We start from the raw sequence: 23,570 nt of genomic DNA, 5'->3' as shown, positions 1-23,570 counted from the left end.
GCAAGTGGGGTTGAATCGCCTGCCCCGTGGGCCCATGGGAGACAGAACTAAAACCAGCTGGCAGGTTTTGCACCATATGCCCACAGTGCGATCAGTCACCCACATTGGGCCTTGCCTGGGACATGAGCTGCAACCAGAGATGAGGATGAATCTGATCCCAAGGGAGTGCAGGATTCATAGCAGTTCTCATACGAAATTCCTCATCGTATTGGAGCCAGGCCGGGCCAGTAAAGCCAGTGTAGGCTTTATATATGATGTCCAGATACTGGAACAGCGCTGCGGCTTTCCAACTCTGAGCCTGTGAAATCACTCCTGCATAAATAATAAACCCAGGCAACCAATTGGCCCAGGTCCGATCCACTCTTTTCTTCCTCAGTACCTCCTTGTCCTTGTCATCCAGCTCCTCTTTATCCTTCTTTTCCATCTCATGATAAAGAAGGCTGAAGACATCGACATAATCCCCTTTACAAATCTTCCCTGGTTACGGGTAAAAGATGGTCCCCCAGGGGCAGGGCTGCATCACCAAAGGGCCTTTGCAGACGCCGCCGCATAGGGATTAGCCCAAGGCGGGGAGAAACCCCTAGCCGCCCAGGGACTAGCTGGCATACCCATTGCTGAAGATGAAAAGGTACCCCAAGGGGCCTGCATGCCCATAGGGGGTGGGCTCCATGCCCAGGGCTGACTAATGTCATATCAGGTGTTGGTCCCCAAAGTCCCCATGGCCAAAACATGTTCTGCTGCACCTCCATGTCATCCTTACCACTGGAACCAGGCCACTCAGTATCGGCCACCACGATTGCTGCAAAGTCATCGGAACCAGATGCTCCAGATGGCACCAGATCAGCACCATCAACATCATCAGCAACCCATCAACCCATCAGCAACCCGTCAACATTCATACCTTCACTGGGTCTAGACGCAATGGAAGATAAACGTTTGAGCACCTCATCCCGGAACCTTTTCCATTCAGCACGTCTCTCCTTACGTTGACTAGGCCTAACCTCAGACTCAGCAGGGGTTGCTGCCGCAGCTCCTTTGGCTTGCTCAAGAGCTGCCAATATCTCCAAAATTATCTGTTGCTCCCACATCTCATCCTCATCTTCAGAACATAAAGGGGCCACTTGAGGGGCTGGCACAACATTTTGAGTACCTTTTCGAACAGGTCCCTTCCCCTTAGACTTGCCCTGCCCTTTCCTGGATGCCATAACCTCTCTAGTTTTTGAAGCCGGGCCTATACAGTTGGAAAATGAGTGACCTAAAATGGCTGCCACTAGCTAACTAGGTCACCTCCACTGAACAACCACCCAGAGCCACGTCAGGACTCCTTGCCACTGCCACTGCCAGTAGCATCAGGGCCACTACTGACAAGAGAACCACATTGCCGCCTGAAGGCTCCTGGCTGCACCAATGCACTGCCATGAGCCGCACTGCCATGATTCACACTGCCGCTGCACATTTCCCAGGCCACTCAAGGAATGCCAAGCCTCACCAAGACAATTTCTAAAACATAAAATGGTATAACATAAGCTAAATTTGAGGCTGGTCCGAGTAATCCAATACACAGTAGTAGTCCCTTTGAAATAAATGGAGTTGTGCACTTGATTGCCCTTTTCCCAACATATTAGATTAATGTTAACTAATATGGTATTCTTTAAGCACTTTTTGTGTTTTATAACAGTTAGATATTTTCCAGTTTTTAAAACTGCAGGTTTTTATCTTGCATGCTTTCTGTTTAAGTTAGCAGGGAAACTCTAGGGAAGTTCATTTGAGAAAAAGATGATGTGTTAAACGCCATTACTAGGAAGTAAGGATTTCTTTTTTAAAAAAACATAATAATTTAAACAATTGGTACAATTAGTAACTATTAGTTAAGATGCTGAGCTGCAGACCAGAAGGTCTGTAGTTCGGCAGTTCAAGACCCTAGTGCCGCATGACGGAGTGAGCTCCCATCTCTGGCCCCAGCTCCTGCCAACCTAGCAGTTCGAAAGTAAGAAATTGCAAGTAGATAAATAGGTACCACTTCAATGGGAAGGTAACAGCATTCCGTGCACCTCAGCATTTAGTCATGCCAGCCACATGACCATGGAAACATCTTTGGACAGCCCTGGCTCTTTGGCTTGGAAATGGAGATGAGCACCTAGAGCACCTAGAGTCAGATTCGACTAGTTTTCGAGCAAGGGAAACCTTTACCTTTACCTTCCATTAATCAATTCAGTTTGATTTCTGACCTGCATATGGAAGTTTTGCTAATGTTGACTGGTATCATGGACTTTCCTTATGTTTGATGTTACCCTAATTAATTTCTGTCTGGGGAAAAACAAGAACTTTTATGTGTGGTATCTGGGAAAAAAATGGTTGGACATGCAACATCTTGCACAAAGGCAATAAAGAGCAGTGGTGAAACTGATACCTCCACAGAGAAGCTGTAGAGGAGAAATTGACAATATTTTTTCTTTTCTTCCTAGAATAAGGACAGAAGGCTGTTATGGAATTACTCAACTGAAACTTTAAAAAGGATTTGCAACATGGAAGCTGTTTATTAACTTGGCTGCCTCCAGTCAGGACAACTGTTCTGGAATGAAGAAAGCGTACCTGGTTTGCCACAAGCTGCTCTTACAGACTACTTTTTTGGACCAGGCCAGGGCTCCAAGCTTCCTTCCCCTTCCAATCCTGTCTGAGGCAATTCATGAAAAGGTACTGCACTGGGAGCAGTATGCTGATCAAGCATGCAGGAGGAGATTGCATGGAAGAGCATGCCTCATCTCCAGCACTTTTATGCCCTTGGATCTCATAGTGGGAGACCTGCCTCCTTGTAGCTAGTTTCTCTGGCTCCTGCTGTCTGGATGGAGGCAAAAGAGAGGGAGGGAGGAAAGAACTACAGGCAGGCTTTTAAAAAAAATAATAATAAATTACGTGCTGACATTAATCTACTCTAATTTGTATTGTGATTCATGAAGCTGTGATGCTTTCCTGGTCAGACTGACAGGTGGGATAGCAGAAGGAATAGAGGAAAGTGTTTTATAGGCTTGCCTGTTGTCCCTTGGTTCTCAGCAAAACATACAAACAAAATACTGGCCAAAAAAGATACAATTACAGCAGTGATATTTCTCACTTTTAATACTGAAGAATTCTATTTGTCATAACATAGGAAATTGCTTGAGAGACTTTTATTTTAATAATTAAACAGCTACTTAAAGGAATGAAATATGTATGTACTCCAGAGTGCATGTATTACACCAGCATCTGTGGTCACAATCCAGTAGCTTCAGAATGCACGCAAGCTTTCAGTGCACATGATCGTCTTGTGTTAAAACATCTCTGCATTAAAAGGTTATTTCACGTATACTTCAGCAGGGCAGTCTGTGTACATTGGACCTCCCAGTTCTTTGTACAGTGCCATTAGTCTTTACTCGTCTAAGTCCTGCTTAGCTGCCAATACCTTTATCGGGGGAGGGGGGGGAGGTGAGCCAAGCTGTTGTCTTTGAGGCTATATTTAATCATGTTTGCAAGAACTGTTCTTACTTAAATTAACATTCCAAACCTATCTTTTGAAGAGCTGAATGTATTCCGATTTTTTTTCTGTTTAAATCAACGTTGACATCAGCTATTAAAATTACTGGTAAATAGAAATTTTCTTAATTACAGCCTTGACATTTATAGGTAATACAATATGGGATTGGTATTTGAATTTCTAAAGGAAGACATTCATTATTGTTTCTGATCAAGAAAGTGAGAGGACTCAGTGTTTTGTGCAAAGTAAAATTTATCATTTAGTATCTGATGAATATTTTCTTTGAAGTCAAGTAGATGGAGTGCCTTATGGGATCAGTACAAGAGATGTACCAGTGCAATCTTAAACAGGTCTACTAAGAATACTACTCAGGTCTATTCAATGGGGTTTACTCACAGGAAAATGTCACAGGATTGCAGTGCGGTAGTTAACCTCATGATAGTAAGAATCATCTTCAAATATTGTCATGTTGGACATTCGTCACAAGACGGGGGGGGGGGACAATTATCTACAAATGTGACAGTGCAACTCATTCTCTTCACCACTGCAAACTTTGTTGTGATTAGCTCTAATCGTGTTGAATTCTCGGCATTAATGCCAGGGAGCAGTTTGCCCTGGCCCATTAGGTTTCAAAGAAGGCATGATTCATGAAGCCCTATTGGGTGTCAAAACTGTAGCAGCCAATAGTGAGTTGTGGCTATCCAAGTTATATTCTAGCTGTGCCTCCCCCATCAGGCTTTTCCTATTGGCTGCTGACCCACCTGCCCTCCCTTTGGGTTATCATGGGATTAGTCAGTCACCATTGGGGCCAAACAGGAAATTTTGGGATCCCCCTAACTGGCTGTCGGGGATGCCTTTTTTCGCCTGCTTCATGATATTGTGGGGAAGGTTGGTCATTGACTGTGTAGGCCACAATTAGTTTGGCAGGGATTGGATAGGCAGGGCTGATTGGCAAGCACCCAGAGATATCCAAAGCGGTGCAGGGCATGTACAGAACAGCACATCACTGGCTGCGGGTCAAGGTGCAGCTGGGAAGGAGTGTCCCATGGTGCTGAGCAACATCTTTCCAAACGGGGTAGTGGCTGTGTGGCACTGGCACATCAGGGGAAGGGGATGGGCACCTTTCAGCACATTGTGTGTAGGTGATGATCAGCATTGGCAGAAGGTGCTGGCTGTGTTTGGAGTCAAGGTGGGTCTGCCAATGAAGGCAGCCACAGGGAGGCTGCCTAGCACAGCCTGTCCATTGCAATATGTTAACATATTTAATTTATGATGCAGATCAGTTCAATTAATTAAATAAATTCGTTAAACCCAAGCTGCTGTCTCGTAACTTCATAAATTAGTTAAACCAAAGCTGCTGTCTCGTGGAGCAGAGAACTTCCATACTATTGTCACCATTAATAAACATGTTATCATGGCAAGATTTCTTGCAGAATGTATTTATTGTTTATTTATTCAAAAAGGGGGTGCTTTTGGACTCAGGCCTACTGCTTGATAAGCAGGCGGCAGATATGGCCAAGAGTGCCTCTTACTCCAGTAGTGGGCTGTCATACATTATTACACGGCCTAGGGTACAGAACCCTTACCAAGAACTAAGCACCAAGGTATATAAACACGTGTAGCCAAATTTGCACGACAGTTTCCGGATGCAATTCAAGGTGCTGGTCTTGACCTTCAAAGCCCTAAATTGTTTGGGAGCAATATACCTGGAGGACCACCTATTCCTTTATGAAACTACCCAACCACTAAAGTCATCTTCAAAGCCCCCGCTTCAGGTCTGGTCATGTGTATAATGATGATAGTGTTGGATTTGGAATAGGATGAGTTCAACTGATTAATGCTTTTATATTTCTTATGCTGCAGATTATGATGTCTGTGTATAATGTTCAGGTTTTAATCACAAAATTAAAAAAGAATGTATCATGGATACATAAAAGGGGCAATCCACATGGTCAAGCATTATATTATATAGCCACTGCAAAGAGAAGTCACCTTGAGAAGATTGTTTATCAACTTCTGTGTAACAATTATGACACACATGGCCCTTCCCGACAAGTCTCATTTATGTCAGATCCGGCCCTCATAACAAATGAGTTCGACATCCTAGCACTAAATGCTAAGAATGCAGTGATACGGCCAACCAGCCCCCATATTGTTGGCCCTTCTCTATTCTCTCCACATAAAGTTTAAGTCAGCAGCTCCTTTAGTACAGGGTTGATGGATGGCTGACTTTCCCAGAATGAATATGGATCAGAATAGAAAGTGGGCTTTGTTCACATTGACATGAATATTAATATAGATGTCTCCCTCACCACACGTTATAACAGTGGAACTAGACAGACTGGAAAATCAAACAAGCAGTGGGCTCTATTGCTGCAACAGACTTAGCAAAATATACCATTGCTAGACTAGGTTGCTTACCATCTTGGCCTGCAGATTGCCAGCTCCCAGGGCCGGCCCACCCACTAGGCAAATTAGACTTTTGCCTAGGGCGGGCCCTGGATGTGGGCACCGAACTGTGCCTCCCCCCGCCATTGCTGCCCCCAGCCACCACCTCTTTCTCTCCCCTGGCTGCCCCATCATCATCCCGCCAGCACCTCCTGCTGCAGCCTGCCAGACCCACCCCCGACCGCCCTCCCTCCCTCCCTCCGTCAGGCTGCAATCCCGCCCTCCCCAGCCACACTTGACCCAGGTGCTCAAGGCCTGCCCCCCACTGTGCTCACAACCCGCACAACATTGCTGCACCCATTGCTGCCTTCCATCTCCAGGGGGGCAAGGTAACATTGGAGAAGAGCAGCACCAGCAAAAGGTGCAGTGAAGCAGTCATATTTGGGAGGTGGGGGGGAGTGCAGCCAGGTGAGGGAGACTTAAGATTTTTTTAATAAAAAGCAACTATCTTGACAGGAGAAGGAAACCACCCGTCTCCAAAATGTCTTTAAAAAACCCACTCCCAACTGCCTGGTGGGCAGGCAAATGAGAGGATATATTTTGGGGAAAAAATGTTTAAATGTGAAGCTAGAATCCTTACAACAGCCCTGGAACGTACATTGTTATAATTATCTCTGTAACACAGATAGGGGGGAGAAGCTGATGGTTAGAGGCTGGCCAAAGGGTGCCTGATAGAGCATGGGGTTGGTATGCAGAATGTCCCAGGTTCAATCCCCAGCATCTCCAGTTAAAGGGATCAGGTAGTTGCTGATGTGAAAGACCTCTACTAGAGACCTGCTGCTACTCTGAGGAGACAATACTGGCCTTGATGGACCAAAAATATCTGATTCAGTATAAGGCAGATTTATGTGCTCATGTGCCTTTATAGAGAAAGGTAACTGTAGGATTAGAATAAAGGTGGTATTTAGTTAGTGGTATTTAGTTCCCCTTGTTTGGCTTTGGGTCACTTCCACAGCAGGACACTGAAGCAGATTCCCTCTCCTCCCCGTCCCTTCTGGTGGGGAGGTTAGAGCTTTTGTATTTGTGTTGCTTTTTCCTGGAAACTTCAATTTCTGTGGTATTTTTTTTTGGTGTGTTGTTGTTGTTGTTTTACTGTCATGGGTAAGCCAGCATGAGTTTTGGATGAATGGCTGAGAACACTGGAATAAGTACATTCACTTCCTTGGTTTACAGGCACAGTTTAGTAACTACACATCTCTCTTTAAAAAGTTCTGTATGTGTGCAGGAACGGTCTCTTAATAAAATAACCCCTGGGTAGAAGATTCCTGGTTTTCTGGGAAGTCAAGGGCCTGCTGGACTCGAGAGATGTGTAGTCAAAAATCCTCCCTTCATCTCTGAAATCTTAAGGCTATGGCTTGCTGTGTTACAAGGTTTAGGTGAATACTCCTTTTTCCTTTGGAGCTGTGTTGGTGGATGGGCTGGCTTGGGATATCTGGGACTGGGAGGTCCATCCTGGACTGTCCTGAGAAGAGTGTTTGTGCACAAAAAAGCGCATGTGTTGATCTTAAAGGTGCCACTGGACTCAAGCCAGGATTAGGATTAGGGTCAGAATATGATGTGCCTGAAATGGAAACACTAAAGAGACTTAAATTTCAACATCACAATTAACAGGATTTTTCAAAATGCCTTGTGTTTCTCTGTACGAGAGAGAAAATCAGAGATTGTATTACTTTTTCTCACAATGAAAGAAAAAAGAAATTAGCAATTTCAAATTTTGTGTTTTTCATTCTTCCTGCATTTATGTTTGAAAATTGGTGGGTGCACCCGGGGGGGGGGGGGGGGGGCTGGAAGGGTTGCGTTAAAATTGTGTGGGGGCCCCGGGGGGGGGGGGGAGGCGCTAGAAGGTATTCTCGCCTAGTGTGCAAAAAAAGCTGGGGCCGACCCTGCCAGTTTCTCATTGTACCTGTAGAGCTGTGACTGTGCCCTGGCCTAGAGATGATATAAAGACCAGTGTGACATCCCTTTCCTCACTCACACAGAGCACCTATCACCTCTAAAACCTCAGGTTCAGGGTTATCAATTGGCTAGGACATTCACCAGCCTTCTCCTTTGTTGGAAAATATATAGAGAACCTTGACCATGCCCCCTCAGAACCTCTCTCACAGAGATATCCACAAACAGGGGGCTCCCTTTAACAACAGGCCCTCACTCACACACAGTTATTGGGGTTTGGGGGCTCAAACATTGTTCCATTCACATGCTGCCATCATTTATTCATATCCTATAATACAGAGAGTGAGATATTAAATTGTGTGTTTCTTTCCCTTAGACATGCAGCTCATAGAGCTAAACAAAACAAGAAGTTAGTGTATTTATGGCAATAACACCAAAAAACAAGGTAGAAGTTATATTTTGCTACCACTGAACTTTTGAACTGTGATCCTGTTCCTGCAATTGGGATCCTTGGGTTACAAGCTGGCTATTTTCAGACCACTCTAAGCAGCTTTTCTCAACAGCTTCACATCCTCTTTTCCCCGCTCCACTCCCCAGTTGCGAACTCCCAACTGCCAACTTAACTATGGTTTTCCAACTGACTCTCCCCATCATTTTGTCAGCTCTCATTGGTCTAGGGATGCCAGTCCCCAGGTGCCGGCGGGGGCTCCCAATATTTAGGGCTCTTCCCCAATGCTCACTAGCTGGCTGGTGGGGGGAGCCCCACCCCCAAAAGTCCTCTGTAACCCCACTTGAAAAAGTGGGTGCTGCCTGCCCTGCGAGTGGCAAATCTGCTGCTTGCAGGGCAGGCGCATGACAGTCTTTCCAAGTGGGGGCTGCCAGCTCCTGCCTTGCAAGAGGCATGTTCACCTCTTGCAAGGCAGGAGCGCCCACAGCCTGCTCTTTCTGAGTGGGGGCCACCAGCACCTGCCTTGCAAGAGGCATGTTCACCTCTTGCAAGGCAGGAGCATCCGCTCTTTCCAAGTGGGGAGCAGCCAGCTCCTGCCTCACTTCCCCCCACCATTTAAAGGGAATCTTCTTTTTAAACAGTAGGAAAAAAGTGGGATGTGATGAGTGATTTCATCGCACTGGGGATGGACACTAGTGACTCATAGGGAAAGGCAGAACCTACCCTGTCCATGACAATGAGGGACTGGGAAAGGGAGAGGCAGTTTACTATTTTGACCTGCAGACCATCACCTTTTCAATGGTTTGTTTCTCTGTTCTTAATTTTGTGTTTCATAGCTGATTTTTTTTTTTGTCTCTGTAGGTGGTTTCTTGCTGGTATAGAAATTTTCTCCCATTTTTCTCATATTTTGAATTTTATAGTGACAGGCATGAGCGATATCTGTTTTGATATATTTGAATTTTAAGTGATTTTACTCATATTTGCTACACCTTTAACATTTTAAGCCACTTTGAGTCCTGTGTTTCAGGGGAAAAGTAGCATATAAATATAGTAAATAAATAAATCCAAATCTTGGTAGATCCTGATGCCATTATGAGTAGTGCCTGTTCAAAGAACATAGTACCAGCAGGAGAAGACTGGTTACTTGAGTCCAATTTCATGACAAAATAATTACAGGATCAAGATAAATTTTCCTTGCTTGAGGTAAAACGAATTTATCACTGTGACTGAATTCTACTGAATATTGAGATACCGTGGTTTAAAAATTCAGTGTCAAATGTCAGACTTCCTGTTTCACACATTCAATTCATATTTAATGGTCAATTTCAGAAACAATTACCTTACCAGACACAGACACGTTTAACACATTGGTTCAGTCTAATTGATTAAGAACAAGAAGCCAAAAAACCCCCTATCCAAATGTCTAAAAAATAGCAATAAAGCAAGCATAAAACAAACACAATTTGAGCACTAAATAAATCATCTGAACCTGGATTATTGGGAAAAGAATCAAAGGAGGGATGAAGCAGGGCTCCTTGAAAATAAAAGAATACCATTGCGATCTGAAGTGTAACAGGTGCAGGGCTCTTTTTGTAGCAGGAGCTCCTTTTCATATTAGGTGACACACCCCTAATACGTTTCAAACAGCCCTTGGCCCTTGCAGCCATTGGGCTGGGGAGACACCTTTGTCTCCCAGCCGGATGAGGCGGGCCCCAATTGAGGCACCAAAAGCACCTCATACGGGTATTCTAGGTGGGAGGGGCCAAGTGGCTTAAAACCCCGGCCCCTCCTCTCCTTGCCAGCAGTACCGTTTGGTCTTCAGCTGGCAAGGAGCTCCGCAGCGTGCCTTCTTTTTGGACCTACCTGCTCGGCAGGCTGCATGGTGGGAACTCCTTTTCAGGCTGACGGCTGGCCTGCCTGGGTGTGGCCTCCTTGGCGGTGGATTAGCGGTGGATTGGCGGTGGTGGGACTTGCGGTGCCTGTGGGAGCGGAGCGTCAGTGCAGTGGCTGATGTGGTGGCGGGGTCGGTTGGGCCTCGGCAATGTGGACTGGCCCAGAGGCTCACCGCGGCAGATGCAGTGATGGTAAGGGGGCCAGTCGGGTCCCTGCAGCATTGAGCAGCACAGAGGCTAGGCGGTGGCAGCATATTGGGGCTTCTCAGTAGTGCTTGCCTGGGGCAGCAGGGAGTGTGCAGTGGGTGGTGGTGGGCCCGTTTTCTGGCACAGTAGCTGGGTTGGGTGCCAGTATTTCAGCACGCCTGGCGGTGGGTGAAGGCCAGTCATCAAGAGGAGTGAGGAGCTCTGAGGCAGTGGCAAGAGTGCGGGATTTGTGCCTGGGGGGGTAGTGCAGACTGGGCCCCCCTCTGGGGTGGGGCTGCGGGTGGAATGGGCCTGTTGTAGTGGCTTGCAGCCTGCATTCATAGGGGGTCTTTCGGTCGGCAGCCCTATCTTCTTGGCCTTTCCCCCTCTCCACTCCTTTCCCCCCCCCCAGTGTGTTCTGGGGGCAGCTTGGCTGGGTCTGTGATAGGTAAGCAGCCTGTCTGGTCTCATTGGGTGGCCAGGTGGCTATCCACTGGGGTGGAGGAGGCAAGTGGTTGCCCTTGTTCAAACGGCCATTTTGGTCTGGGACTGGTCAGCCAATTTGTGGCCAGTTCTGGTCAGCCATTTTAAACACTGGCTCAGGCCGGCCATTTTGTTACCTAGCTCCGGTTGGCTACTTTTTAATCCTAGCTCCTGCAGTTATTGGTGCAAGCAGCTATGCAACTGCCTGTTGGCGGCGGGGGGGGGGGGTGTTCCTTGCCCTGCTTGCTGGTCAATAGAGGTATTAGCATGGCTCCCAAAAAAGGCTCTGGCCATTCTAAGGGAAAACAGCCAGCATCCAAGCCACCCCCTAAATGGCCCACTCCTGCCCTGTCCTCTACGGATGATGAGGACAATGAGGTGCAGCAGGCTATTCTGGATCAGTTGAAGGCTGTTGAGCAGGCCACAGGAGTATCACTCCCTTGTGCTAGGCCTGGAGGTGGAGCACGGGGGTGTAAAGAAAGACGCTCTGCTGCCAATAAGCGTTTTCAACTGGAGGTTTTAACTCATTTGTCTCTTGTTGAAGGGCGCACTGCCAATCATATGGCAAGCACAGATGGGACCTCCATGGATCAGGACCTGGGTGCACCTTCTACATTGATGGCTTCAGAGCAGCAATGCCCGACCAATGCCCTGGCTGGCCCTTCCGCGGCAGCAGGGCACACTGCCACACATGGGGCAAGCAAGGATGGGGCCTCTGTGAGTCAGAACATTGGCACACCTCCTGAATCAATAGCTTCAGAGCAGCAACGCCCGACTGGCGCCCAGGCTGGCCCTTCCACAGAGGCAAGTAAGTGTGGAATGCACCACACTGTAGGCAGTTGGCCCTGGGGCCAACCTGCTGCTAGAGGCTCAGTATCTGTCCTGCAGATCTGTCCTGTGGTCAGACATGTGGCACTGCTTTATCATCTGCACCCCTCAGTCTTTTTGTAATGCTGCATCTGCACAGCACTGCAGCATGTCTGGCACACCATGGTGGAGTGGTCCATCGCCTTGCGGTGTATCATACGCAGTGGCTCCCACCACTGGCCTCCCCTTTGGGGATTTGGCACTCCCATTAGGTGACCACCTGCTACCTGCCACTAGGGGGAAAAATTGCAGGGGAAAATACATGAATGTTTTTACACTTCTGTTCTGGGAACTGGAAAGGAAGGAGAAGGAAGAGCTTGAGGATAGGGACAAGGAAAAGTATAGGAAGATGAAGGTAGATAGAACCTGGGCCAACTGGGTGGCGAAAATACATGAATGTTTTTACACTTCTGTTCTGGGAACTGGAAAGGAAGGAGAAGGAAGAGCTTGAGGATAGGGACAAGGAAAAGTATAGGAAGATGAAGGTAGATAGAACCTGGGCCAACTGGGTGGCAGGTTTCCTTATATATGCCGGTGTGTTTTCTAAAGCACAACCATGCTGGTCAGTATCACTGTTCCAATATTTTGACATAATTTACAAGGGCTATACCAGTTTTACCAGCCCCACCTGGCTCCAATATGACAAGGAGTTCAGGATGTGTGCTGCCATGAACCCTTCCTTGCATTGGGATCAGATCCACCCCCAGCTTTGGCTGCAGGTTATGGCCTCTTCCAGGCCAAACATGGGGGATCGATCACACAGCGGCCATCTAGTCCAGCATTTGACCATGTCCTCTGGTCCCTGCCCTCAGGTGGGGCAGGTGGTTCAACCCTGCCAGATTTGCTGGGAATTTGGGGCCCAAGGAGTGTGTAACCATAAGGCATGCCAGTATCGACATGAATGCCCCTTGTGCGCGGGCCCGCACCCCTTCTCAGCATGCTTCCATGGAAAGCCCCGTAAAGGTTGCAGAAGGCCAGAGGGGGGTGGATCTGGGCAGGTGCATGGAAAGGGGGCCAATGCCCATAAGGTTGAGAGTGTTTGAGTTGCTGTTACATAGTTATCCTCAATGTTCCAATATTTTATATATTTTTTCTCATGAACTTTTTTATTAATATTTTTTATAAATGAATACAGCTTTATAAAACAGCAACATTCAAAATTTCCAAGTCTGGTGGAGAGTATTACAAGAGTAACAAGTGTTGTAGGTATCAATACAACTTTTGGAACACATAGAACATTATACTTCTTGTACAACAAGAGATTAACTAAATAGTGCTAACTTAGATGTGTTATAGGGTAATTCTATCTGGAGTATTGCTTAGCTTAGTGGCACACAACTAGTGTAATATATGTTTATGGTTTGAATATTTTTCTTCCGTTATTTTGTTAAAGAAGGGCAGCCATTTCGCAGAGAATGAGGTCATCTTAGGAAATTGATCTGTACACCGGACTTGGTCTGTAATTTTTTCTAGAATAAAAAAATCCCAGACTTTTGTAAACCATAGCTCAATTGTGGGGGTGAGATGGGACTTCCATCTGGAGGCTATGCAGGATCTTGCTGCAACTATTAAGCTAGATATGAGGTCTTTCCGAATCGATGGTATTTGGATATCTTGCCAGATGTTGAGAAAAAGTATTTCTGGTTTCAGGGGGACTTCATAGCCCGTAATAATTTTAATCTGAGTGAGAACTTCGTGCCAGAAAGAGTTAACAGTTGGGCATTCCCACCAACAATGGGCGTAAGTCCCAATACTTCCAGAGTTCCTCCAACAGAGTGGTGAAGAATTTGGTGAGGATAACGCTAGTTTTCGGTACCATTGAGTTATACTTTTATATGATTGTAGCTGCGTACTGATGATTGGTGATTTAAGTGTAGATGAGGACCAAACTCGATCCCAGATTTCGTCCGTGAATATGAGGTTGCACTCTGATTGCCACTTATTTCTGTATGGTAGGTCATTTGTACTGTGGAGATCTGGTAAGATATTGTAGACTTTAGAGATCAATCCTTTTGATGAGGTCCCAGTAGAAGCTAATATGTTTTCAAATACAGTTTTAGGAGGAAGAGAGAAAATCTTTAAGGTAGATATTACATGATTGAGTTGTAGGTAGAGGAACCATGGGATAGAGATATGTAGCTTATGTTCCAATAGTTTATATTTTTTAAAAGGTTTTTCACAGGGCTTCCACATACCTTACCAGGGTGAGAGGGCTCCCTTCATGGCAGGTAACTTATGATCCATAGGGGGTATGGAGCACATGGTTAGGGAAAAGATTGACAAGGAACTGCAGGAGGGTAGGGTCCTAGGACCTTTCTCCTCCCCCCCCGTCCCCAACCTTCACGTGTCCCCATTGGGTATTGTGCCCAAAAGGGCTCCTGGGGAGTTCCGTCTCATCCATCATCTCTCTTATCCTAAGGGCTGTTCAGTCAATGATGCCATTCCTGAGGCTTTGTGCTCCGTCTGGTACACTTCCTTCAATCAGGCGGTGCACATTGTACACCGCTGTGGGAGGGGAGCGGAGATGGCGAAATGTGACATTAAGTCTGCATTTCACCTTCTCCCAGTGCACCCGGAGGGATCTGAGCTGCTGGGTTTTTGTTTTGAGGGCCAGTTCTATTTAGATCAGGCTCTGCCTATGGGCTGCTCCATTTCCTGTGTCACTTTTGAGCACTTTAGCTCCTTTCTGGAGTGGGCTCTCTGTGCACGTTGAGCACAGTGGCACACTATTTGGATGACTTTCTGTTCATGGGCCCCCAGGGTTCTGGACAGTGCGGACAGTTGCTGGGTTCTTTCATGTCTCTGGCAGGCGAGTTGGGGGTGCCTTTAGCTCAGGAAAAGACTGAAGATCTGGCCCAGGTGCTAACATTCCTGAGGGTAGAATTGGATTCGGTGGCACAGGCTTCCCAGCTGCCGGCATGCAAGCTGGCGTTCCTGCACAGTCGAATCAGTGAATTTCTACGCAGATGGAGGGTCACCTTGAGGGAGCTACAGCAGTTGGTTGGTCAACTTAATTTTGCATGTAAGGTGGTGGTGCCTGGCCAGGCCTTTTTGTGCAGGTTGTGTGCCATGATGACCGGGCTGCGACTCCCTCACTACAGGATCCGGATCACCGCTGGCATCCAGCAGGATTTGGAAATGTGGCTGGAGTTTCTCGCCTCTTTCTTTCTCTCTTTTTTCTTTTTGAGTATCTCACCTCTTTCAACAGCATTTCATTTTGGAGAGAGGATCTTAGATTGGAAGCAGAACTTCAGGTCCATTCGGATGCAGCCAGGTCCTCTGATTTCGGTGTTTACTTCCGTGGGCGCTGGTGCACTGAAGCGTGGCCAGCATCCTGGGTCGCAGAGGGGCTGACGACTGACCTGACTTTTCTGGAGTTCTTTCCTATCCTAGTGGCAGTTCACCTGTGGGGGGAGGAGTTAGCCAACCACACGGTGTACGTTTGGTGCGATAACCTTGCGGTTGTGCAGGTCATCAATTCCCTATCATCCAGATCCCAACACGTCATGCATCTGGTCAGGGCCTTTACACTTTGTTGCCTCCAGCTAAATATTTTGTTTTTTGCCCGGCACGTGCCGGGGGTTGACAATGGGGTGGCTGATGCTCTCTCTCGTAAACAGATGGAGAGGTTCCATTAGCTGGCCCGAGACACTGACTCCCAGCCGGTATGGATGCCACCGGGGCTATGTTTGGTTGGAAGGCAGAAGTGTGTGGGGCAATAGGACTAGCCATAGTGCCAAACACCAAACAGGCTTATGACCGGGTGGTCACCCAGTTCTCGGAATTTAGACAGGAGGTAGGGTATCCTACCTAAACAGCAAGATAAAAAGTAGAGACATCACCCTGCCAACAAAAGTCCGCATGGTCAAAGCAATGGTATTCCCAGTAGTCATGTATGGCTGCGAGAGTTGGACTATAAGGAAGGCCGAGCACCGAAGAATAGATTCTTTTGAACTATGGTGCTGGAGAAGACTCTTGAGAGTCCCTTGGACTGCAAGAAGATCAAATCAGTCAATCCTAAAAGTAATCAACCCTGACTGTTCCCTGGAAGGCCAGATAATGAAACTGAAGCTCAAATACTTTGGCCACCAAATGAGAAGTGAGCACTCACTGGAGAAGACCGTGATGCTGGGAAAGATTGAAGGTCAAAGAAGATGGGGATGGCAAAGGATGAGATGGTTAGACAGTGTCATAGATGCAACGAACATGAAATTGAGCCAACTTCAGAGGACGGCGGAAGACAGGAGGGACTGGCGTGATCTTGTCCATGGGGTCACAAAGAGTCGGACTCGACTGTGCGACTGAACAACAAAGGGTATCCTAGGTTGTGGCCTGTTCCTGTGGAGCACCTTTTGCATTTTTGTGTGGCATCAAAAGGTAAGGGTTTGGCGATTAGTTCGATAAAGGGGCTGTTGTCTGCCTTGGCATATGCCAGCAAGGCGCACGGGCTGGCCAATCATACAGTGGCAGTGAGGTTCAGTTGTCGAGCTGGGCGCTTGTGCTGAGAAGCAGGTGTGTCCCGTGGCAGCTTTAGCTGCCTACCTGGCAGTAAGGGGGATTCGGGCAGGCCTACTTTTTCAGCACCAGGATGGCACCCCCTTAACAAAACATCATTTTTTGATGGTCACCACTAGGGCTTTAGTGAAGCTGGGGCTTGCTGGGAGGCGTTTTTGCACCCACTCTTTTCACATTGGAGCTGCTTCCACAGCAGTGGCCATGGGGTACCCAGCACGCGATATTCAGTGACTGGGGAGGTGGCGTTCCTCGACATACAAGTCTTATGTGCAGCCCTTGTCTAGACACGGAAGGTAGGCCTGGGTGGCCGCATTGTGGGTGTATTTGTGCCCCTGCTCACTGTTTTTGTTGTTTCAGATTTGATTTGCCAGCAGGAGAGGAAGACTGTTTTAATCTGCAGGCACGGTTTTGTTTTTGGGGCGGCTCATCGCACCAGGAGGACGCTGATTGTTACGCAGCTGGACCTTAGCCAGTGGACCACTGTTGAATGGCAAGGGCGCTGGGGCTTACAGTGGCTGGGCCTTTTGCAGTTGTTGTTTCATGAGAGGGTTGGCCCTCTGCCTCAGGTTGTAGTTATCCATTTAGAAGGCCATGATTTAGGCCTGATCAAAGGAAAGGCATTAATCCTTCAGGCCCATGAGGATTTTCAGTTTATATTCAGGCAGTGGCTGGTCAGCTATGATACCCTGCCGGGTTTGGCAGGGGGTGGTAAATCTGCTGGCCATTGACAAGGCTCACCGTAAGGCGAATAGAGAGTTGCATAGGATTCTTGAGGGTGGTTTGGGTATCTTTTTGCCGCACCCGATCATACATGTGGGGTGTGCAGAGTTCTACAGGCAGGATGGTATCCACCTGTCAGAAATGGGCATGGACATCTTTCTGGAGGATTTATGGCAAGGGCTTCAGGGGGCCTTGGGCCTCCCAATGGGTGCGAAGGCCTAAGCAGAGGCTTGGCCTCAGCGGTGGCAGGTTTCTATGCAGTATACAGATTGCGGTCTGGTGAGCACCAGCTGACACTCATTATTTGGGGTTGAAGGGGTCCTGTGAGTACAGTCTTTGTGCCTCCCTTTGAGACTAGCGGCTTGGAGGATGGGCCTACAAGGTTGTCCTGCAATGGCTAGCCAGCCGGGTGGGAGCCACTGCTGATGGCTTCCACGTGGGGCAGGGTGGCTTGCCCTATTTCATGAGGTAAGGGAGGGGTCATTGACCCCTGGCCTTGACCATACCACAAAATGTGTTGCCCTTGCCGTTAGTTCCAGTTAAAGTTGTCAGTTAATAAAGTGGCCCAATAGTTAAACCCATCATTGGTGTCTGCCTCATTATTCCATCTTGGGGGGCAATATAGCCAATCCTCCAAGAGCTTACAGAGCTCTTTTTACAAGCTGTAAGCTCTTGGAAGATTGGCTACATTAGGGGTGTGTCACCTAATATGCAAAGGAGTTCCTGCTACAAAAAGAGCCCTGGGTTTGTGTATCCCTACAACAGGAATCTTATGTTTTTAGGATTAATTACAAAATGTTAATTCCAGTGTGGATCATGTACAAGATTTAGCCTTGATGAATTCCACCGCTACATTTCTAATAGCAGCAGTATGCAGTGGACCCTGATATCTGCCAACTAAACTGGTAGGTCTGTGGCTCAAGTCAAGTGTGGCCAGCGAAGACCACCAGGCATAGTAATGGCCAGGCAGGAAATTCCAATGCTCCTGGGGAGGGGAAGGTATAGCGGTGGGACCAGGCGGAGATGGAAGGGAAGGGGGCAGAGAAATGGAGAAGCTTGGCCACCTTTCAGCATGTGTCCCATCCCGGTGTTGTGCAATGCCAGGTCCATAAATAATAAGAGCTGAGTCATTCGGGACTTCTTGCTGGAACAGGACATGGATCTGGCATGCGTGACCGAGACCTGGGTACGAGATGGGGAGATGACTGCCCTCTCCCAGTTGGCTCTTCCCGGGTTCTCGGTCCTTCACCAATCTCAGACTATGGAGCGGGGGGAGGAGTGGCTTTGTTCATTCTGGTGGCTTACTCCTTCAAGGCACTCCTGGCAGCGAGGCTCTTGGGCATGGAGTGTGCTGGCTTTGTGTGGGAAGCCGGGGAGAGTTTGGCTGTCTTGCTGGTGTACCGTCCACCCAACGTGCCGGCCAACAGCCTGCCATCTCTAGTGGAGGCCGTGTCGGGCTGGGCATTGGAGCACCCTAGGCTGTTAGTCTTGGGTGACTTCAATGTCCATGCCAATGATGCGGCTTCCTCACAGGCGGCGGACCTAGCATCGTCCATGGCAGCATTGGGACTCTCCCAATATGTAATGGCCCCCACTCACTGAGCCGGTCACACACTTGATTTGATCTTCACCGCAGGGGTTACAGTGGACTGGATTACTGCTACAGCAGTTCCGTGGTCGGACCACCATGCCCTGAGGGCCCAAGTGAACATGACACCCCAACCCTGTTTGGGCAGCGAGCATATTTTGGCTCGCCTGCAGAGCCAAATGGACCCATTGCAGCTTCAGATGGCTCTCCAGGATCCACTGCCCCCTGGCGGCTTGTTAGATGAGCTAGTCGAGGACTGGCATGGCTGGCTCTCGGCAGCCATCAACGAGATCGCTCCCAGACACCCTTTGCGCCCTCATTCAAGGCTGGCTCCTTGGTATACCCAGGAGCTGAGGCTGATGAAACGAAGGCTCAGATAGCTAGAGAGACAGTGGTGGTGTGCTCGCGATGAGGCAGCAAGAGCATTCTATTGAACGTTTATGAGGTTGTATGAAATGGCAGTCAAGGCTGCGAAGAGGGAGTTCTATGCAGCCACGATTGTGCCTGCAAGCTCACACCCGGCACAATTGTATAGAATGATTCAGTCTTTAACAATTCTGCCACAGGACAGACAAAACACTAGGGAATTGGATATAGGCTGTGAGGCTTTTATGAGCTATTTTGCAAAGTCTTGTTGTTCCACCGCAACCTCCTGGCCACACTTGAGACAGTGAGTGAACCCAAGGCTCCATGTGTGTCTTCTGGTCCCATTCTGGATTATTTCAATTTGCTCAGCCTTGAGGAAGTTGACAGATTGATCTCAACAGTACGCCCAACCACATGCAGCCTTGATCCATGCCCCTCCTGGCTAATTAAAGCAGGCCGCGAGGGGTTTCAAGGCGTCCTCAGGGACATTATCAACAAGTCCCTCTCTGAGGGGCTGTTCCCAGGGGCTCTCAAGGAAGCAATGGACCACCCTCTCTTTAAAAAAAAAATCTCTGGACTCGGCCAAATTGGCCAACTATTGGCTGATCTCCAATTTGCCCTATTTGGGCAAATTAATAGAGCGGCCAGTGGCGATATAGTTGCAGAGCTTTCTGGATGACACTTTCATGCTGGATCCCTTCCAGTCCGGCTTCCGCCCAGGTCACAGAACAGAGACAGCATTCAGAATATGGTCCTCAAGATGGAAACTTTCAGTCATATTTCTCACCTGGAATCCTATAGTATGGCACTTCATACTAGACATGTAATGCATTGTGACTGATGCAAGCTGATGGTAGCCTTCACAGTATAATGCTTTATAATGTCATATTTTATAGAAACACAGAGCTTTGTCTGCTTTTGGCATAACATAAAGGCATTTCCCAGGGAACTAATCTCCAAAGGGCAACACTTGTCCTTGACAGCTTGAGGGATCTAATAATGAAGAAAGCTGAAAAAATACAGAATAAATTTATGAAAATGGTAACTATCAAAAGTACCCTGTAAATTACATGTATGTAAACAACACAGCTTCCCAACAAGCTTGGAACAGATAACAATATCTTAATTTACAAAGATTCAATGGATGTAGATAGCAATGAACAAGGGCTAATGATGGCCACAGAAAATGGGGAGAAGAAGTGATTATGAATGAGATAGGCAATGTGTGATCTGCTCTCTGCTGCTGGGGTTTGGGTGTAGGTGGACTCAGAGCTCTGAGACATCTCAGTCTCTCTGCTCCAGACAAGCACAGAGACTTAGCTGGTCAGTGCCTTAGACAAGGGCCCACTTTTATATACCCTCCCTTGGGTGTCAGGGGTGGTATCAGGGCTGTGGTTTGAGGAAAAGAGATTAAGTCCTTATAGCTTTTCCTCTTTTGACGAATTTCAAATGGAATGTCTTTTAAAGTCTTAATGGTTGTATTCCCCAGTTTCAGTGGAGTTGCTGAGGTTGCCTTTAATATAGCATCTCTGGTCTGTCTTCTTGCAAATCTGACTACAATCTCTCCAGGCAGGCTATTTTTTTAAATATAATTGGAGTAAGCCCGATTGGCAGTCTCCATATCTTTTACTATTTCATCCACTGGTAAGCCTGTTACTGGAGCAATAATCTCACCCATAGTCTTCTTCAAATCTTTTTTTTCAGTTTCAGGAACTCCCTGGAATCTGAGAATCATGTTGGCCTTTTCCATTTGCAGCTTGTAACAGACGGTTTTCTTGGAGGTTTTGTTTTGTTTCCACATCTCCCATTCTTTTCTTCATTTTCTTGTTTGCGGTGTCCATCTCTGTAACATTCTCAGTCGCATGCTCCACTCTCTTCTCCATTTCTGCCAGCTGGTGCTGCTGTAGAGCGAAGTTTTGGTTTAACGAGGTCAGTTGCTAGTTAATACCATCGAGTGGCTCCATCATCGGCTTGAGCATATCCGCTAACATCTTCATGACGTCTGCTCCCTCTTCTGGTTTTGGGCTCTGACTGCCCGGTGTTTTCACTTTTAACTTTCCTCAGGAAGCCGCCATTTTACAGTTTTGTTTACAATTTCAAACTGCTTCACAAGGGCTCGAAAAACTCATTGGCTCACTATCGGCACTCACGTAAGTCTCTCAAAATAAACTCGCTGTTTACTTCCTCCCTTCCTTCTTTGATACGTTTAACTGTCCATGCGCTGAGAGGCGTCCCTCTTTGCACTCCACTTTTCCCATAAGGGGGGAATTAATTTTTTAAAATACTCCATTTACTTTGAACTCACGTTCATTGTTGGTCATATCTTTGACCTCGCTCACATCATTTGTTATTCTGCTCGATCTCCCACGCTTGTCCCGATCGAATTAGCTTGTGCCTGAAGGCCACACAATGGCAGGACCGTCAGGGCGAAGGGAAACCTCGATTCTCCGGCATTGAGCCGTCAAAGAGGCTAACCCTCAAAAGCCCTCTGGCCTGGATCCTATAACAAAGGCTCCATGGGGATGCCACTTGAGGTAGCACCCCTCCATGCCACTGGTGTCCTAATCGCTCCCCTGAGGTCCAGGGAGAGCAACCGCCATCGCCAATCCACAAACTGGAAGTTCTATTTGTTTGATTTTTAACTGCCACCAGTACTCTATTTAAATGCTGTGTTTTTATTCTGTATTGTTGTGTTGTTGTTGGAAGTTGCCCTGAGCCTGCTTTGCGGGGAGGGCGGGGTATAAATTTGACTATAAATAAAATAAAAAATAAATAAAACTACATGACAGATATATGATTGGTAGTTTTTCTACTTAATATACTTAATTTAGAAGCAAAGAATGGTGTACTAAAAGCAACTGAATTAATCTTCACAGAAAAAGATTTCTAAAATACATCTTTTAAATTAGCTTTAAAGTATACAAAGTGATGTTGGGTTGAAATATAGTCATTTGCTCCCAATCCAGGAAAGATGACTCACACTGAAACCCTGTTGAGTTGAAGTTAATGGAACTTCCGTAAATCATGGCTAACATTGTATTGATTTCAATAGAACATACACAAAGGTCCCCAAGCTAGAGTATAGTAACATTGTAGTGCATGAAATTTATTGTTTTGTCTTTGAAATGATGAACTGAGAAAAAAAAACAGAGCAAATGTCAAATGTTCTGCCATAAAAGCAATATGATAAGAGACTTATTATTCCCTTGGTTTTAAAAATGACCGTACTTCAAAGCTCTTATATATTGAAAGAGTATGTTAAATAAAGAAAATAAAGAAATCTATTTTCATCAAAATTCTGTGGCAGGTACATTAATTGTAAAAATATGGGAAATTAATGATGTTTGAGAGATAGACAGACCCATCTGTATATACTTAAATCCAGAGATTGGGGTTATGAACAGGTTTGCAAAAAAATCTGAAATCTAAACAAAAATACATTTCAGATTTTAAATACATTGGCCGTTAAAACCCACAAAAATGACAAAAGCAGACCCTGTAGCTTTAAGAAACAAAAGTACTCAGTGTCCATTGCTAGACAGCCCCAGAAGTATTGCCAAGCTTTAAGCCTTGGTTTCTGTCAGTAAAAGGCAAAGAAGAAGGGATAGGGAAGCTCACTGGATGACTTTGTGTCAGTCACACACTATCAAACTAACCTACCTCACAGGGTTGTTGTGAGGATAAAATGAGAGGGGAATGATGTAAGCTGTTTTAGGCTCCCATTGTGGAGAAAAGTGAGGTATAAATGAAGTAAAAAAATAGTGACAAGATGAAGACTGGTGGGGGGGGTAGATAAAAAGATTGGTTAGTGAATGGGAAGGAGAGAAGGGTATATATAAAAATTTCAGTGTGGCCAGATCTATGGAGACTTAAATCCAGAGACTGGACCCATGAAGAGAGGAGAAGGATCTTTTTTCAAAGCTGAAAAAAATCCCAGGTTTGAAAAAAAAAATCTAAGATTTGAAAAAAGCACATTGGTGGACTCAACCTCCCCCCCAAAAAAATAATAATAATAGAAGCAGCCCCTGTAGCTTTGAGAAAATCAGTGGCTGTGGTCACCATAGCCAGACCATAGTTTTTTTTGAGACAATCTGCTGAGCATGGAAAACAGAGAAATTTGAAGACAGAACAGCAGATAAAGGTATGTTGGCTGTAAGGAAGGAAAAGGGAAGAGGCTATGGGGTCTTTTAGGGAAGGGAAATGGGCAAGAGTTCGGGAGGAGAAATGAGATGCACACCACAAGTCCTCGTGGGTGCTCTGCTTGTTTTATCCAGTTTCCTCTTCTCACATTGCCCCCTGTAGCATAAGGCATTTTGTCCAAGCATCTCTGATCCCAAGAACTAGCTTTTATATATTCACAAATGAATGCTGGGGGAAATAAAAGGTGGGAACTTATGCCCAGGCCTAATTAATCCTAAATTTATTTATTTATTTATTACCCAGCCTGGACATCATGAAGCAGGTGAAAAAGGACCCTGCCCAAGCACCAATCTGGCAGAAGGCCCCTCAGACTCCTGCTTGGCTCCAAACGGTAACCAGCTAATCTTGTGATATCAAGGGTGCTTGGGTGGGTCAGCAGCAACTAGCAAAAGCTGTAGCATGAGGTGAGGGAGGAATAATTAACCTCTCCTGCTTGCTTTCCCATTGAGTGGC

This window comes from Gekko japonicus, unplaced genomic scaffold (assembly GCF_001447785.1).
Source record: "Gekko japonicus isolate JY-2015 unplaced genomic scaffold, Gekko_japonicus_V1.1 scaffold109, whole genome shotgun sequence".
NCBI classification, from domain to species: domain Eukaryota; kingdom Metazoa; phylum Chordata; class Lepidosauria; order Squamata; family Gekkonidae; genus Gekko; species Gekko japonicus.
Note: the sequence above shows the minus strand (reverse complement) of the source record.